The sequence below is a fragment of the Cavia porcellus genome, unplaced genomic scaffold (genome assembly GCF_034190915.1).
Source record: "Cavia porcellus strain 051 isolate PalLab524CR breed Dunkin Hartley unplaced genomic scaffold, mCavPor4.1 scaffold_31, whole genome shotgun sequence".
NCBI classification, from domain to species: domain Eukaryota; kingdom Metazoa; phylum Chordata; class Mammalia; order Rodentia; family Caviidae; genus Cavia; species Cavia porcellus.
The window spans coordinates 11,059,351-11,077,139 of NW_026947514.1; the positions used below are offsets into that span (position 1 = coordinate 11,059,351).

The 17,789-nt window shown below is 53.7% G+C and overlaps 1 protein-coding gene across 4 annotated transcripts in view; it reads right to left on the reverse strand.

Annotated features, from left to right (window-relative positions):
- The window catches only part of Prima1 (proline rich membrane anchor 1), a 52,269-nt gene that overhangs the window by 13,030 nt on the left and 21,450 nt on the right, over positions 1-17,789 (reverse strand). The gene's annotated exons all lie outside the window — the stretch shown is intronic.

A 17,789-nucleotide genomic window follows, 5' to 3' on the forward strand; every position in this document is an offset into this window, starting at 1 on the left:
ACTGGGAAGAAGTGCAGAGAATTGCAAAAGAAATGAGAAAGGGGAGGGAAGGAAGAATGGGAGGGAGGAGAGGGAGAGAAGGGAGGGGACATGGCAAGGAAAAGAAGGGATGGACAGACAGACAGTACCATGAACTTTGGCCCGCTCTTCAAGACAGTGATATATGCAAAGGAATTAAAATTACACCAAAGAGGGCTGGAGATTTAGCTCAGCGGCATAAGTGCCTGCCTTGTAAACAGGCAGTCATGAGTTTGATCCCCGGTACCCATAAAAAGGAAAAAAAAATTACACCAAAGACTCCTCCACTTGGGCGGCAGGGGTGGGGAACAGGTTTATCCAGGTGTGGGTTCCGCCTCACTACACCATGGGACAGTTCTGACAAAGGTGACACCAGCGAGAGCCACCCCTTTCCAGCACCTCAGACAGACACCTCTGGCCTCTGATACCTGTGCTCTGGGTGAGCCCCAACATGTCTGGGTGTCAGGGTCCCCACCCTGTGGGCGACCACCGAGGAGTTTTGCAATCTCTCATTAGAGGTGCTTGTTTCTGACGCTGACACGAGTGGAATCATGCCAGATGCTTTTTCAATTTTCTGGCTCACTTTATTTAGCACAGTGTTTTTGAGAATCATCCGCGTGGTTGCACCTCTCCAAAGTTCCTTGCTGGTTGTCACTGAATGGACTCCATGACAAGTGTGCTGCAGGGTGTTTATCCACCCACCTGTTGGACACTCAGGCTTGTTCCGGGTTTCTGACCACTCTGAAAGTAAACATCGGCTAGGACATGTTTTCGTGTTTCTCTCTGGGTGAGTGCTAGGAGCAGGGTGAGTGCTAGACACACACACGTGCTGTGTGTCTGACTGACACTGTGGGAATAAGCCAGAGCTTCCCCAAGTGCTCACACTTCGGTGCCCTCCCAGGCAGAACAAAGACAGGCAGAAAGGAGCCAGGGAGAAGGGAGTGGTTCCAATTTGTAGCTGAATTAAAGGCAGCTGGATTAAGCGATCCAGAAACCATTACGCGCTTCCCAGGGGAAGGTTGCTAAAACCTCATTAACAAATGCCAGGTCCCCAGGGTTGGACCACGGATCTTCACAGAGCCTAAGCAGAATTGGCAACACTACCTGGCGTCCTGTGAATGGGCTGGAACAGGGACACCAGGGGGCTGTTGTGCAACCCCAACACCTTTCCAAACCCCAACACCTAAAAGATGCTGAGAATTGAAAATAGGATTAAACTACAGAACAGGGAAAGAGGGCAGAAAGGATTCCTACTCCCCCCACCGTGGACTTGTTCAATGCTTTTTTGGTAAAACATCAAGCTGGATCCTCCCTTAATTCCCCCTTTTGGGGGGTGACCCTGACTTGCTTGAATCTTCTGTGACTCAGCAGAGATCCAGGCTTCACATCCCCTACAGCAGCAGCCACGATGGGGATTCAGAAGTGCAAGTGGATCACAGGAAGATGTTTGTCTACACACCCGAGAGCTCTGGGCCTTATTGTCACTGCCAAGATTTTAACTTCTGTGACCTCCCTCGCTCCCTCGGGCTGTAACACCTCTGGGCAAGTCCCCAGGGCTGCACCTTCCCCCTGATGGCCCAGGTGGGGAATCAGTCTACCCATTTGTGGTCATGGCCAGGGGCCCCACCTTGGAGCAGTAGCTATTGGATGTAGTGGGTTGGGGGCCGTCTTTATCAGCACTAGTTATTTCCGTATGAATTGGTCTTTGAAAGAAGTGCCAATAGCATCGCTGTGCAGAAATTCCACCAACCTGGGAACTGGCACTGAATTCAGCCTCCCATTCTCTGTTAACGGGGCGGGGCTTTTCTCGCCATGATTACTTTTCCAAACGTTGATCAGGAAACCAGGGAGCCCTGATGGAGAGCATCCTCTGCCTAGGGTCCCCCTCTGCTGCTCAGCAGTGCAGCGATCTCTGTGTGCATGGAAGGAAACAACCCCAGGCAGAGCTGCTAATGGACAGGAAAAGGGGGAGGCCTCTGCGAAACCCAGCCGAGGAGGCATAAGTCTTGGATTTTCCTCAGGAAGCCAGCTGTTGTGTTCAAAGGCTGCATCTTTATTTATCCTTGCTTGAGTCAATTAGAGAATGTGAGAGCTGGAGGAAGCCTGGGAGGTGTCATTTCAGAAAAGAATAAATACCAAGACTCTGGATGAAGAAGCAACTTTCCCAAGGGATAGAGTGAAATCTCTGGGCTGCCTGCCAGGCCTGCCCCTGCCTCAATTTCCCTCAGTGTGAGGTGTTGCCAGTATCCGTCCTCAGAGGGGATAAGACAGCTTATTGTGTGCATATTCTGCTGGTTCATATTTGAGAAGACAAATACTCATTCACCCACCAGAAAGACACTGAGCATGCTCCCCGGCACTGTGCTAGGATTTGGGAGCACAAAGATAAGTCAGACATAAACCATGGCTTTACCAGGCCTGTTCTAGCTACCTTTTGGGTCATTGCAAAGTGGACTAGCTGATGATCTCGCTCAAGCAGCCAGGAGCAAAGCAGGATGCTCTGGAGACATCCTGGAGTCTCCCAAAGCAAAGACATGCACGAATTGCTAATACGCAAGGTGAGGTCATTTGTGGCTGAGAGAGGATGCCCTGGGGAATTGGAAGGTTTAGGAGTGGGGGGCGGCGGGGGCTGGTGAGGGGTAGGTGGCCAGACGGTGGAGGATGAGACAGTCAGAGGGTGGCAAGTGCCAGCCGGTCTGAGCTCTCTGTCACCCGCTTGAACATGACAGGAAGACAGGCGTGTCTTGACCATGCAAGGGTCACAACATCCTCTCTTGAGACTCTCGGAGCTTTGTCTGCCACCCTCAGTAAACACTCCTGACACCCGTATAGACCACAAGACTGGCAGGCAGGGAGGGCAGCTTAGGAGGACCCAGGCTCCATTTCCCCTAACCAGAGAAGCTGTCTGCTCGTTAGGAAATGCACTGGTGAAGGCTTCGGGACTTTTGTTTCCAGCCAAGGTGAACTGAAAACCAGACAATGCATGAGACACTGCATGAACAGTAAATGTCAGGCAACAAAGACAGTGACCCCGAGAGACAAGAAACAAGTGAGGCGTGTCCAGCCAGCGGCCGGCTTGCTGCCCTGCAGGAATGCTCTAAAAACCTTAAAGAGTCCAGGAGTGAACGGGACACATGTGTCCCCCCCTTCTAGGGACCTCTGAGAGGAGGAAGAAGCCCCAGAATACCATATCTAAGCACCAACGGCATGTGATTAGACACTGGCAAGGGTCAGAGAAGAAACAGAGGACAGATCCAGATGCCCTCAGGTGCCCAGACAAGAGCCAGAGCGTCTGTGTAGGAAGAGTAACTGGGTACTCACGGGGCTGAGACCAGAGAGGCCTAGGACGGCTGGGCTGGGGCCTTGAGGATCCCCCCTCCCAGGTCAAGGGCACAGGACTGTCCAGAGAGCCCTGGTGATGAGCGCTTTCCCTATATTCCTCCAGGGTTTGGCAGCTATCAAATGAGACCAAGAGGTTCTGTCCACGGTAGCAGCCACTGCTTCCCCAGCGATGGCTTCAAGGCCCCCAACTAGGCACCGCGGAGCATGGCCCAATTACCGGTCCCTCTGCGGTGGGGAAACTGAGGGTACTGGCTATATGGAGTCCGCTGTTGTAGAGCAGCTGTGCCCAGATGTTTGACTGACAGGAGGGCACTGAGCGAGGGATGAAAGAGTGGAAGACCAGCAGGGGCCCTGGACACAGCTCCCTTTTGCAACATTTAAAGCGAAACGCCATGGTTAAAGCCTCTGACTCAAGGCAGAAAAGTGATTTTACAACAGACATCAGGGTTGTTTCTCCTTCTTTCTAGAGTCAGGCTGCACAGACTCGGGCTTCACAGAAGGGAACCAAGCGTCTCGGAGTTAAGAGCACACTTACTCTCTCTCTCTGCCGCCATGCCAGGCAGCCCACCCAAGCCCCTTCCCCTGGTTTCATGCAGCTCTCAAGGACAGCGGGGGGACTGGGAGTTCTCACTGGGCTACCAGGTCTGTTTCACAGACCCTTTGCACAAAGGAGGAAACTGAGGCTTGGAGCCAGGTGTTGGGAGCCTTCCTGGGGCTGCACAGGCTGCCCTTGGCCCTGCATCACAACCTGTCCCAAAGGATGCGCTTCTCAGGAGTCCCTCAGGGACCCCAGCCCTCTCCCTGCCTCCATGTCCAAGCCCTGGGCCTGCTGGGCTGTGCGACACAGACCCTATGTCCACAAGCGAAGGGGCATGGGGTGGGGCACCCCGTTCCTCTGGAGTGCCTCCCCACACAGAGCCCCATTGTCCCAGGACACAAGGGACTGACTCTTGGGCTGCTGCTCTCCATTCACAGCCACAACGCATCCACGGGGAGGCCCGTGCCAGGGCGTCCACCACCCGCGGGGCTCGGGGCAGTGTGGGTGTGGGGCTGCGCATGCGCTTCTGACCCCCAGAAGACCCAAAGGGCCTGAGCCGGATTTGGGACCCACATGTTAACCTGGGGCTCTGGCGCTTGCGGCAGCCTCTGAAATCAGCCCCCACTGCTAGAGAGAAGAAGGAAATGGCCTTGGCTTCGGCCCGGAGGGGTAGCTGGTGGCTTCCTGCTGCACCAAATGAAGTACCCAAACGGAGAGCTGGGCCAGACTTCCCTTTAGTAGCCCTCTCACCTCTGTGCTGTAGGGGCTCTGATTCAGGCTTCTGGGTCCCGCACAGAGACCCCTCCTTCCATGAATATTCCAAATTCCTCCGTCAAACTAGGGACTCGAGCAGGAGGAAGCCACCAGCTACCCATCTGACAGACAGAAGGCACAGGTTCCTTGCCCACAGCTAGCAAAGGATGGAGCATGGCCCAGTTTCATGACAGGCGTCCCTGGGATGCCTTCTGAAAACAAGGGGTTCCCCTTCTTGACTTTGCAGGGGAAGGCTGTTTGTGAATGCTGCACCCTGTGGTGGGCCCTCAGCCTCCAGGTACCAGGCAGGTGACACTGTGCCAAGCTGGCTTGCCTTGGGGGGTCATCTGCCTCTTTCCCACCACCCTGCTTCCTCTGGGAAGTTCCCACCCATCCAGGATCCCCTCCTGCTCCAAGCAGCTGGGTGGACTTGAGGGGTGCCACAGCTCAGGACCCTTACCACATGGGGAAACAGTCGATCAACAAACACTCACACAGCCTTGGTTTTAAGCTCAGCCGGAAGATGGACCAAGTGTGCCACCAGGGCTGTATCTGGTCTCCAGAGTGGTCCAAACTACAAGGACTGGCCAGGCTGTTGGCCAGGCTGTTGCTAAACCTCCAAGGAAAGCTGTCCAGCTTCTTGGTCCTACTCACACTGCGGTATGAGTGGCTCCCCCAGACCTCTCTCTGCCCTCAGCCTCTTCTTAGCCATTGGCCCTGGACACCATGTCCCAGATGCCCACGAGGACCGGCCACACTCCCAGCCTGGACACCTGTTATAAGACATGCACCTTAGCATCTCCATCTTGAAACATTGCCAAGCGCCACTGCCAAAACACAGCAAATACCCCAAGCTGAAAACTTCGGACACACACACCTGGGGCAAGACTCTGATAGCGGCAGTTCACACCTTCACAAACTACACAAAGCCGGGCAGCAAGACCTGCATGGTCTGTCTTGGAGCCTCTGAGAGCCATAGTGCTCGTGGGAGTCCTTAGTCCACAGCTCTGTGGGACTCACTACTGACCGTGCTGAGACACACCGGACTCATCGGACAGTCCTGGTGACTTGGTGTGCGCACGTCTGCACGAGCTCACCCCCACCCAGGCGGCTCACACGCACCTCCCGCCCACGGAAGTGACCCTGCCTGGATGCTGAAGTATGGGAGGCTGTGGTCTCCTTTTCACTGTAGTGATTCTAACTTGTGAGGATTGTTTCGTAAAGCAATTCGAGTGCTTTTATTTCTTTCCAAAGCCATTGGATCTCTATTGGGGTGCTTGAGACATTGCTCTGAGCTGGAAGCAGCCAACAGCTGGCCTGGCATCTGTGCCCTGGCCACCTCGGCCTCGCTAGGAGCTCTCTGCCTGGGCTCGGGTCCCACCTGGACTGGGCCAGAAGCAGCCCCTTCCTTCACTCCTCTTGTGCCCGCTGCTTCTCCCTCACTTCTGGCGCATGATGGTATTTGCTGGGTCCCCACCTGGCCGCCCTTGCTCCCTGGGGGACCAGGTGCCCAATTCAGCACAGGGGTTGTCTCTCTGGCTTTGAACCAGCACTCCAGGCTCCCACACGAGCAGGACATTCAGTCTATTAGATTTTATCTCCGGTCCATCCACTGCAAGTTTTGGGAGGAGACAGAACCCCACCCCCACCCCCTGCTGGTGCTGAACGAGGTAGGTAAGCAGAGATCTGGGGACACCACTCATGGCCCATCACACTTTTTGCCTTCTCCCCAGCAGAACTTCAGTTCTCCTTCTGTACATCCCACTCCTACGGGGCCCAGGTTTGGACTCAGCATGGTTGTGCCTCACAGTGGCTGAGGGGTTCTGGTCAGTGTCAGGAGAGGGAAAGTCTGCTAGGGGCTTCTGGAAATCGCCTCCTTCTGGGAGACACAGAGGATGAGGTGGCACCTTGTGGTCATGACTGTGTCCTTGCTCCAAAGCAGAGCAGCTGAGGGTCCTGAGGGTCCTGAGGGCAGGGTGGATGGCCTCAGTGTGAGTAGTCTGGTCAAGGTCAGCCTCCAGGGGGACAATTCGGAATGGAGCTCATCCTGCAGCTATCTGGGAGGGATAACACAGCCGGGCGCCTGGCATGGCCTGGTGGGTCTGACCCCGGGTAGGGAGGGGGCTCATGGGGCAAGGACTAGAAGGAGATGGCAATGCCCTGGGCCTGGAGGCCTTGAGAGGGCCACAAGGTGCAGTGACATTGCAGAGTATCCAAGGGGCCAAAGACCATGCCTCACCAGAGGAGGAAACAGGCACAAATCCCTGTTACCTAACTTCACTGAAGCTGGGCCTTGAGCCCAGGCCGCCTGGCCCCAGGGTCAACAGCCGACCCTGAAACAGACAGGAAAATCAGAGCAAGCAAACCATAGTGACACCAGCTGCCCAAGGAAACGCTCTGGAGAAAGAGACCGGTGACCCGAGGGGGAGACGGGTGTTACATCGAGGGGGAGAGGAGGTGGTCCGATGGATAGATCCTATCCAGCTTGGCCTGGGCTAGCAAGGGATAGAATGGGGCTCATCACCAAGGGCACAGTTTGCAGGCTCAGCTCCTGCGGTGGCATATAAAGACCCCAATACATTCGTAATTGTCTCCAACATTCCTGGGCCTGATTAGGAAAGGAAAATATGAACTGGGCCTCTGGCTCTCTGGTGGGGGCAGCCACCGCTTCTCCTGATGGAAGGGACTGGATGGAAGCCGGAGCGGTGGCCTGGAACAGCGGGTCTCCGGCTGGTAACACTCATTATGTGACCCAGGAACATGGCCCCCTTGTTCCTCACCCAGCAGCCCTGTTTGTTCAGCTCCCCCCACAAGGCAAGGACTTACTACTCAACAGCATGCACTGCTTTCAGTGGTCACGACTCTGGGTCCCCTCCCGAGATCTGCAAAGCCTGCCACTCCCACCATGCAGCCACACAGAAGGGCCACACTCTCCAGCTTCAGCACAGGGTAGCAGCGCTGTCAGGAAGTGACAAGCTAGTGCCACATCTGTAGAGCTCTGGGTGACGCCGGAGCCCACCCTCCTGCCTGAGTCCGTCGCTGCAGGTCTAGCGCACTGCTATTGTGCGTTGTGTTGTGTGCTAGACACCAGGGAAGTGGCCAGCAAAGCAGACGGGCCCTGCCCTCATGATGCCAATAAGCATTAATTAGTCACCAAGGAAATTTGGTCTGGGATTCCTGCCTCATTGAGACACCTCGCTGCTCACAGGCTTTGTACAACAAAAACAGAGAAAGCTATTGCCTGAAGGTAATGACGCCCCATTTGCTCATGAGAGGCCCTGATCTTGAGGTGGAAAAGTTTCCCAATGTTCGTGTTGAGGGCCCAGCAGAGCCCAAATGCCTGTGGGTGCTCAGTGGATACTGGGTGCCTTCCTCCCTTAGGCCATCCATGCATTGGTGCATGCCTAGAATCTCAGCACTCGGAGGCCGAGGCAGGAGAAAGGTTTAAGGCCAGCCTGGACTGCATAGCATGTTCAAGGCCAGCCAGGACGTATAATAAGAATTTGTCCAAAAACAAAACAACAACAAAAACACTCTTAAGAGAAAATCGGGGATTCATGAATGCCCAATCCAGTAGAATCTGCTGTGTCTGAACAGCTGTAATCATTTTGAAGAGAAGTTCAGGCTTCATTTGAACCAGTGGTTAAAAACTCTGGCCTGAACGGCAAATATGGCCCACAGCTTGTGTTGTAAATAAAGTTTTATTGGAACACAGCCGTAGCCATTTGTTTGCACACTGTCTCTTGTTACATCTGTGCTACACTGGAAGAGTCGAGTGGTTGTGACACAAAGCTATGTGACTTGCAATGACTTCAGTATTTACAATCTGGCCTTCACAAAAGTCCATTCCCCTTAAAAGGGGTTTTTGCCTAAGATTTTTAGGTAAGCTTAGCAGAAAGATCTGAGAATCCACTGAAATTATATCTCCAATTTATATTTTGCAAGTAAACATTCCACTCCTTCGGTTTTATTTTTAGAAAGGCCCTTTACTGCAAATGTCACACAATGCCCTGGGGGGAGATTCTAGGTTTGTGGCACAGGGCTCTGCCCTGTCTGGGAGTTTTAACAGTGACAGTGTGGTGAGACAACCAATCCCAGTAGACAGACAGATGGCCCTGTGTTTGGATTCTGACTTAGCCACACCACACCTCCTAGGTGACCCCCAGATAAAGCACTTAAACCTCACAAGCCTGGGCTTCCTAGCCGTCAAAGGGGAAGGCTGGTAGGAGCTGCTTCCCAGCTGCAGTGGACACTGCTCTTGATGTGGAAAAATGTCACCTAAAATGACACAGACCAGTTTCCCTGGCACCTGAAGCCCTTCTCTGGGACAGCACACCGTGGGTGCTGGCAGCCCTCCGCTGACCAGACAGCCTGGGAATTAATTCCTTCCTTCTAAAGGACTGTCAGAGCTGAGTGTGGAAGGCCAGCCCTGCCACCAGCTGGGGACAACTGCCTTTGTGTGACCTGCCTTCCTCCCTGCCCTGTCCCATCTCCTAGGCTGTCTCCAGCTCCCCTGGGTGCATTCCTTTAAGTCCTCATGTCAGTGTCTGAGGACAAGTTTCATGTCAGTCCAGACATGTGGTACTGCTGGCCCCTGGTCTGCATTGTAAAGCATGAAACTGAGCTGAAATTCCATCCCACAGAGATGTGTGTGAACACTCTAAGTTGTAGGTGACTCCTTCCCAGAACTTCCCTTTGCTAGGTCTCCACGCAAAGCCTTAAAACATGCCTGCTGGGTGAAGCAGAGACTGAGTTTTGTTCAGGTTGCGATCACAAAAGCTCAATAACACCACCGAGAAAAATCATGGCTGCTCAGTCGGTCTTTGTTGAAGATGAAGCAAAAGAAAGAGGGGGAAAAGGAAGAGAAGGAGGAAGAGGAGGAGAAGGGGGAGGGGGAGAGGGAGGAGAAGGAGGAGGGGGGGCGGCTGACATATCAGTGGTGTTGGGGGAAAACCACAGCATTAAAGAGAAAAAAAAAATCCATACTGACAGTCCGGAACTGAGCTGTCCAATATAGTAGCCACTGGTCACTACTTAAATTCAGGTTAATTAAAACTGAATGAAGCTAAAACTCCAGCTTTCCAGTTACACAGCTGTGGTTCAAGCGCTCAGAGGCCAGGCGGAGCACACGGCCACTGTGTGGGGTGGTGCAGGCTCGTTTACATCAGGGGGAAAGTTCGAGAACAGCTCGGGGCCAGGGAACTGGGAGGTGGGGTGCTCTGCTTCCCTTTCCAGAAAGGCAGCTATGGGCACTTTTCCCACCACAAAGAAAGCAAAGCGAGATGGCCACGTGCAAAACCCCAGTGCTGTCTAGGACCAAAGCACGCACTTCTTAGACTCCTTTCTGTGATTCCCAGATCCATACCCCCTAAAACAGGAAAGGTACGAATTATTCGTTGTACTTGCTCTTGAGAATTAGAGAGGCAGAGTCAGAGAGCTCATGGGTCAGGGACACAGAGCCTATGAGCAGGAAGGCGCCTGCGGCCCCCATGGGACAATGAGAACCCCAGTTGGAGGCTCGGCTCAGCTCTAAAGAGCCACCAGAGCGCCTGGGCATCTTCCAGCACTACGTCTGCCACGAACGCTCCCTCTTTCCAGAAGCCACATGGCCTGGTGGCTGCAACACCCAGACCACAAAAGGGGTCACTGCGTCTTAACAAAGCAAAGATTGCTTATGACCTCACCCTGTGTGAGGGACACAAGCGTCTTTGTGGTGATCCTTGACCAGGCCAAGGCCCACCCAAATCCTGCTACTGCAACAGCTAGCGACAGCTTCTGAGTCACTAGCCCAGCCAAAGACTGGGCAGAAGGTCTCCCCTGGTAGAGAGCTCCTTCCTGGGAGCTTTGTTCTCTATCTGGAAATGTGTTTTACTCTAAGGATTGAAGTCCCACAGTCATGGTTGCTGAAATTCTTTGAAGTTTCCAAGTCACCTCATTTTTCTGGACCTCAAGGGCCCAGGTCTGGGTGATGTAGGCTAGAGCAGGGTCCTCCACCTTAGCACTACTGACCCTTTGGGCTGCTTCATTCTTTATTGCAGAGAGCTCTTTTGGGTGCTACATGCTGTTGGAGTGACCAAATGTCCCCTTCTGGGAATCACAGAGCTGGAAAATATCGAAGGCTCTTTCCTCACTGCTACACTTGGTGTAGAGATGGGTGTGAACAAGAGGCACAGCAGCGGCACAAACCCAACTCAGCCTCCTGGAGTGCACTGTGCCAACCCCAGCCAAAGGAAGCAGTCAAACTTGATGGCCTTCCAGCTGGGACAGTCTAACATTCCAAGCCAATTGCCTTCAGAATGACCCCTGGCTACTGAAAGGCCACACAGCGGAACTGTCCGTAACAGGGTCCAAGAAGAACCCCATGGATTATTTCCAAGGCATCCATAATTCTTTCTGTCAAGGCAGGAGACAATGTGCCTTTGCCACGCACATCCAGTTCATTCTAAATCTGAGAACAAGGAACCATTCACTCTGGGGCAGGGGCTGGCTGGGCAGGGCTAGGAAATGGCGGCCTCTGGCCTTTTCTGGTTGTTGGTAAGACTGACACAGAAACTTGGGAAGAGAGAACAGCATCTTTCACATTGCCTGGTTTTTCTCTGGCAGAGAGTGGGGTATAAACCCAGGGATGTTCCTCCCAGACCCACCCAGACCTCGACATCTTGACCCAATGGAAGGCCCAGCAACAGCCCATCGGAAAGGCTGCTGAAGCCCAAGGCTGGCCTGACTGGAGAGCTGATACCCCCACGCCCAACTGTGCTCCATGATAACTGGACAGCACAGTGGAGCAAGGCTACCTCACCGATTCCGGACAGGACAGCTCCACACCAAGGAATACGGGCCAACCTCAGGATACACTAAATCCCATAATGTGATCCAGGGATAACATCCCCGTCATAAAAGATGTCACGGCCATGATTTATACAAAGCCAGGGCCACTACTGCATGTGCTCATACAAAATGCCGATGGGGTTGCCACTGAGTGGATGTGCCAGGACACCTCTCCCTGGTCACTGGCCTTTTGTTTTTTACTTGTGATCCACTAGCAAATGAGCAGACATCTAAGATGTCAGAAAATTTTAGGGAGAAAGATATTTGTATTAAAAATGTATTTTAACAGATATTTACTAAAATTTTATATAAAAAATTGTCAAGTACCATGGCACACGCATCTTCTGATGCACGTCTCCTGATCCATTAGGAAGTCATTGTCCCCATTTATAGCAGTGAGAACAAGCTCAACAAGGAGGGGTCAGTAGGGGAACTGGGATTCCGGGCACCTGGACCTAGAGTCTCTCTTCTCTCTACCACGGCTCGTCCCACAGCAAGGAGGCGACAAGAAAAGTTAGGGAAGCTTAATAGCAGGGTCTTGACCCAGCTTGAAGAATAGATTTTTAACATTGCAGGCAGCAGGAGGGAGGAATGCCCTCGACTCCGGTTCTCCAGCTGCCATGAGACGGGTCCATACCCCAGCCTTCTCCTCCTGCTCTTCCCCAGGGCAGTCGGCAGGACTCACCCAACTGAAGGGTTTGTGAGCCCTGAGCTCAGCCTGGGAAGCTGTACTCATTCATGCCATGGATAGCAAGAATGAGGAGAAGGGCGGTAAGATTCCCAGCCAGGGAGAGGTGGAGGGGCAGCTGGAATCATTCTCAGGATGAAGCCTGCTCCTTTAATTCCTTACACGCATAAGCTCCTCAAGCACCTTATTCCAAAATCCAGGGGACTCGAGCTCCTCAACAACTCAGCTGCTGCCATCTGCTCTTTGTTTTTCCTGACAGCTGGCCACGCAGGTCACATAATCTACTGCTCCATCATTTTTTTTGACAGGGACATTAATGGGGCTTTAGAGGTGAGCACTTTCTCAGACAGGGTGACACTTGCAGAAACAGCTCTGTCTACCTGCTTTAGAAAATCAAAGTTAGCAGAGATAAACACCACAGCAGCTAAATCCTTGGGTAAGGCCCTTCCTGCTCTGGCCTCGGCCCCTTTGCTAGGAAATGAGGTGAGGTTGTGCCGATTTCCACAATCCCAGAATCTCCCAAACCATAAAATATGGAAATATGGTCAGTGTTATGGCTAATATCTGGATATCCCCCAAAGCCTTATGGTCTGCCAGGTCACTCCAGTTCAAACCGCTCAGAGAAAAGCATCTAGCAACTTTTTGAGCAGTGACAGAACTGCCAGAGCCAGCACGCAGTGGGAGAACTTCCAGGGTGGAGGGGTTTGTGGAGTGTGTGTTTAAAAAAAAAAAGGAAGAAAAGAAGGAATTAATATTGTTGTTTCTTGGCTGGATTTGGGAGGCACAGCAGTTAATACCTATCAGCCACCGCCTTCACCCCAGGCTCACACCCCGATATCCTGCCGTGGAAGGATGGGCACTCGGGTGGAAACGTCAGAGCTGGTTAATCCCACAGGGCTTAAGGGGCCCGGAGACAGCGTCTTACAGCTGAATAAGGAGATCAGCTGCTTTGCTGGCTATGAGGGCCAGGACCCTTGCAGAGATGAGAAGAAAATCCTTTGTGTATTTCTGACTGTAAAGGAACCCAGGTTCTGGCCTGGCCCAGGAGTGGGGGCTGGAGGCATCGCTCAGAGATCTGTCTAAAGCCCTGTGAAGAATGATGTTCCTCTGCGTGGAGTCTTCCAAGCACTCTAAGTCCCTGAGCTGAGCTGGGCATTTCAGGGCAGTGGGCTCCATCTTGGTAAGAAACAGAAAAGTTCAGCGGAACTGGAGAAAAAAAGTAATGGGGAGTGGTGGAGGGAAACATTTCAAAATCTCAAAAGTAGTAAGATAAATTTAGCAGGCCCATCGGACTGAATTTTGTCATATTTAGGGCCAAGAACTTTACAAACATGTGCTTCATGCAGATTCTTCTCTGTCCTCAGAGGAACGAGAAGCAGATGCTGTTGGGCCCCTGAGCCCCCTTTCTCTGATGTGGAGGCCTAGAGGGCTGCTCCCTGCTTCAAGGCAGACTTACAGCAGGGGCCATGCCGGCCCCAGAGGCCCCTGCGGAAGATTCTGCCGGGACCACGCCCTGGCTGGGCTCCTTCCCTTTCTCGGGTCTGTTTCCTTTACTTTCTTACCGCGTCTTGCTGAGAGGACGCCCCCAGTCACAACACACCGGAACCCCTGCATGGGTCAGCATTCCCGCTGCTCGCCCAAATACCTAACAACTATAAGTCAAGGGAGGGGAGGTTTAATTTGGCTCATGGTTTCAGAGGGTTCTGCCGCTGGCTGGAAGACTCCAAGGCAGAAGCATGGCAAAAGGGCATGGAAAAGAAAGACACTCCAGTCATGTGGCATCGAGGGAGTAGAGGGCAGGGGACGAGTTCCAGGGGGAGGGGGTCAGGGACCAGATACAGTCCCCAAAATCATGCTTCTGTGTGCCACCCAGGCACACCCATAAATATGCTTATTTTTACTAATCTCTAATCAAGATTGACCATCACAACCTGTTTCAGGCTCTGGCTCTAGGGAACCAGTGAAGACAAGGATGGACGTCACGGTGCCATAAAGTGTTGGGGACAAGTCCTAATACAAATTCTTGACCATGAAAGACTATACAAATATTTACAAGCAGGCAATACAACAAACATTTGAGTGAAGGACACCGTCGTGTCCTCCAGCCAACGGTCAACGGCCATGGCCATGCTGTTCTGGGGTCAATTCAGAGTGCCACAAATTAGCACATTTTCTATAAGTAAGGACCAAGCAACATACCCTAGGGACTGTATCTGGGGACAAGGCCACACTCCCAGCAAGTCAGTGGGGTCCTAAAGACCCATAAAGACAGGTGATACTTACTGCCAGCTCTCTGAAGACTGAGACATGTCCTGCATGTTTTACCAATGTGAATTGTTGATGGTTCATAGATGAATTTGGATCAGCCCCAAACTATCGCCCAACAGTGAATCAGATCATCAAAAGAGACATTCGATGCCTTCTACAGGAGTAATGCAGGTCACAGAGTTTTCCAAAAATGGGAAGAACCACTCTCCAAGAGATACCAGGCTAGGACTTGAGAACTGGCTGCTTGGAAAGAAGGCTCGGTGGCTAGGTGGTGTCTCAGCAAAGTCTCTTTTTGCATGATTGAGGGAAGGCAGTGCTTTGCTTGTGTGACACCTCTCATCCCTGGCTCCTGCCTACTACGTGTTGGGAATACTCACCCTCTAACCAAAATGCCATAAGCCTTACGTTTCCAGATACACCCAAGCTAGGTTTTTACCTCAATTGAAAACCACTGGTAGAGTGAATTCAGCTCAAGGTGAGGGGTGGGGGGAGGGTGAGGAAGGAGGAGCACTGTCCGCAGTGCGAGACTTAGGTGAGTGTGAGGAGACCTGTAAGAGAAGGCGGAAGAGAGGGCACCTGCGAGAGGAGACGAGCATCTCAAGCGCACTGGGCACAGTGTGCCAGCTCCTTCGCCCAGCACTTCTACCAATTAGTGCCCGTGCCGACCTCAGTAAGATGGTTCTCTTGAAACTGCACCTGGGAACCATCACCTCCTTTTCTCTGAATTGGTGTCCCAGTCCGGCGTCCCCCAGACAACACCACAGCTTCGCCAAGAGACCTTCAGCACAGCCTGTCCAAAGCACCGGCTGCGCAGGACTATCTTAAGAAATAAGTCTGTTATCACTCCCCTGGCAAAATCTCTTAATGGCTTGCCAGCACACCGTGTAGGACTCCGCTCTGTGCCAGTGAGTCTTCATTCACGAGACCCTCAATGGTCCCATCGCAGGGCCTTTGTGTGTGCTGTTCTGTAACCCAGTCTTCACAGAGCTAACTCCTTCTTCCTTCAAAAATCAGCTAGTCCTGGTTTCTCTCCACAGTCTCCATTCCAGCCTGGAGCCAGCCGTGTACACTCAGGGTCCTCCAACTCCTCCTACCACAGCATCTGGTCCAGGGTAGGTATTCAATAGATGTTTGTAGAGTGACTGAATGAGTGAGTGAACGGGACTCTTCAACACCTGCATGGTCCACCAGGGCATCTGTTGCCTTTGATTCTTGACCAAGAAAATTGGAAGAATTTTGAGTTGTGTGCTTTTTCCCCCAGAAACTAAGAGAAAGTTCTTGCTTCTGAGCAGATGGAGCTGCCGTGTTATTTTCTGTATCATTTGTCAGTACTCATTTACTTCAGAGAAAACCCCCACCGTGACTCCTGCAGACACTGAAGAACCTCTTCTTTTTCCACAGAAATGGCCTCCCTGGAGCTCAGGGGTCCTCTGCCCTGGGCCCAGGCCTGGGCATCAGTTGGAGGCCCGGGAGGCAGCTTTGGGGACACTGGTTTGGCAGCCCCAGGGGACACAGGTGGCACAGGCCCAGGCTTCATGGCCCCGTCACATCCCACAGTGACAGTGGCAGACGCTCAGCCTCTCACCTGGAGGCCCGGATGCGTGAGAAGCCCACCAGGAGAGGCAGGTGAAATCCGAGCCTGCTTTAATCCCCAACGCCAGGTCATCCACAGGCTGCTTAGTCAAAGTCCTGCTGGCATCAAAGCCATCACCTCAAGCGCTGGCTGGAAGATGGCACCAGATGGCTCTGTCCTGGCATGAGCACAGCCCTGGGCCTACCATCCCAGGGCCATGCTGGGGATGCTCACTGGTTTAGAGCAGGGAGGGCCCAGCTGTCCTCTCTGCCCCTTGGCCTGTGTCCCTCCCACCAGAATGCTACCCAGCAAGACCTGCCTTATGCACAGGTGCAGCAGGCTCTTGTCACCTGCCTGTGGTGCTACCCGGTCCCAGGAGCCATCACCTCTCCCCTGTGTCACTGCAGCTGGCTCTGGACTGTTTTCCGGGCTTCTGCCCTGAGCCCCACAGTTTGCTTCCCACACAGCAGCCAGAATGAACCTTTTGGGAGCACATCAGACAGAGTCCCTCCCCAAATCCAGCCCCCCCGCCACGTGAAGTGATACCACACATCAGCAACAGCCCGCTCTTCCTCCTCTCCCACCCTCATTTCCTGCTGTGGTTCAGCCACACCAGCCTGGGCTGCTCCTCGACCACTCAGGAGGCCCCGACCCCCGCTGCAGCCCTGGCTGTCCTCGGTGGCTTCAGTGCCATTGTGACAGTGCCAGCTTGGGTGGTGTCTCCTCTCTCCATCCTTTGCTCTGTCACCTTCTCTAGATGGGACCCGGGCCCAGCCGGCTGGCTCATCTCGCACTCTCCTGCCCCGCATGCACGGCCCCAGCATCTCCACCTGGCACGTCCACGGGTTCTGGCCTCTCCCACCAGCGTGTCTGCCGTGCATCTGTTCTGTTCCAAGGTGGACCCCGAGCACTGAGAATCCAGAAATGCGCAAGAACCGCCGGAAAGGGTGTAAGTCTTCCTGCCCCGCATTCCCGGCACTCCCGGGCCCTCCTCTGAGGCCCCCTCAGCACGCACACTTGTGACAGCACAGACCGCCTGACACTCCAGAGGGAAGGCATCACCCCGGGCTGCACCCCCTGGCTTCCTCCCCCTGGGAGGCCACTGTGAGCTCAGTCTCCTCTCGAAGCTTCCCCAGATAGCAGCTCAGCCACTGTGGGCCTTCCCGGGCCCAGCGGAATCTTAGTTTGTCATCAGCTGCTGATTTCTTCCCCTCTTCCATTCCTGTCTCCACAGCCGCCAGGCACCCTGGGCTGAGCCGCGGAGGGAGGATGAGGTGAACTGCACAGGACGCACTGCTGCAGCCAGCGCTCTGTCCCCTGCTCCTTCCCCGCTCTGCCTTCCTCCTCCAGACTGCTCTGTGGCTCAGGAACCTCCAACTCTGTCTCTGCCCACCTTTTCCAGTCCCTCCCACCCTCTCTCCACTGGCTTCAGTGCCATCCTGACTGGTGTCCCCATTCCCACCCTCAGGGCCACGCAGGGCTCTGCCCTCATCCCCAGATCCGTGGAGATGCTGTCCTGTGGCACCTCCAAGGCCTAAGGGCAAATTCAGAACTCACGCCCTCTCCATCTCACGCTTCTTCCTCAAGGGACAGTGGGGCACACCTGTCACCTGGCACCTGGCACCTGGCACCAGGGGTCCTCCTTGCCCTCCCCCGCTGTGCTGTTGCTGCTCTCTGACCTTTCACGCTCACTAATTGTGGCTTAGGTCACAGAGCTTCCCCCACATCCTCCACGGGCCCAGTGCTTCCAGCCTGGGGACCAAGCCTGGAATTCCCTGCCT